Source organism: Lactuca serriola, chromosome 3, assembly GCF_051521515.1.
Source record: "Lactuca serriola cultivar US96UC23 chromosome 3, Lser_US96UC23_V15, whole genome shotgun sequence".
NCBI lineage: Eukaryota > Viridiplantae > Streptophyta > Magnoliopsida > Asterales > Asteraceae > Lactuca > Lactuca serriola.
In genome coordinates this window covers 25,790,823-25,791,608 of record NC_136410.1, presented here as the reverse complement: position 1 = coordinate 25,791,608, position 786 = coordinate 25,790,823, and the positions used below count along the sequence as shown (strand labels likewise).

Genomic DNA, 786 nt, shown 5'->3' with positions numbered 1-786 from the left:
AGTAGTGAACCTGAAAGAGATCCCAAAAACAACATGACGGACATTGCTGACATGAAGATGGAGGCATACAAGAAAAGAATACGTGAGGACACCAGTCGAGGACTTGTGCAACCTGTAATTCCTGCTACTGCTACCTTCAAGGGACACATCCTTTCCATGCTAAAGGATATTCCATTTTCCGAAAAAGATCATGAAGATGCATACAAGCACCTCGATGAAGTCAATGACATTGATGACTATTTCAATATTCCGAATGTATCACGAGAGACTGTCTTGTTAAGAATGATTTTGGTTACCTTCAAAGGAGTAGCAAAAGATTGGCTGAAGGCACTTCCCCCAGAAACAACCACCACTTGGGCACAGATGCGTGAAGAATTTCTCCAACAATTTGGCCAACCATCCAAGGTTGCTAAACTTAAAAAATCCATAGCTAATTTCGAGCAAAAAGTAGGGGAGTCTTTGTATGAGGCATGGGAACAATATAAAGGGTTAATAATGAATTGTCCCCACAATGATCTAAACAAGCAACAAGAAGTCTTGATCTTCTACGATGGGGTGAACGTAACGACAAGAAAACTCCTTGATTCTTAAGGACCTTTAACAAAGAAGAATCCCGCTGAAATTAAAGAACTAATCGAAGAGTTTTCAAAGCATTCACGGGAGTACCACAACCCTCGTAATGATGGAGCTAGGGGAATCGGGAATGGTGATTCGGAAGACATGGCGGCGGTTTTGGCAACGTTGAGTAGCATGGATCGAAGAATGACAAAGATGGACCAATCCATA

At 41.7% G+C, this 786-nt stretch overlaps 1 non-coding gene across 1 annotated transcript; it reads right to left on the bottom strand.

The window, feature by feature from the left end:
* Window positions 1-411: 411 nt before the first annotated feature.
* Window positions 412-518, bottom strand: LOC145096413 (small nucleolar RNA R71). Its single transcript, XR_013703821.1, has one exon. It is a non-coding gene; the product is annotated as a small nucleolar RNA R71 (small nucleolar RNA).
* Between the last annotated feature and the right edge of the window lie 268 nt (window positions 519-786).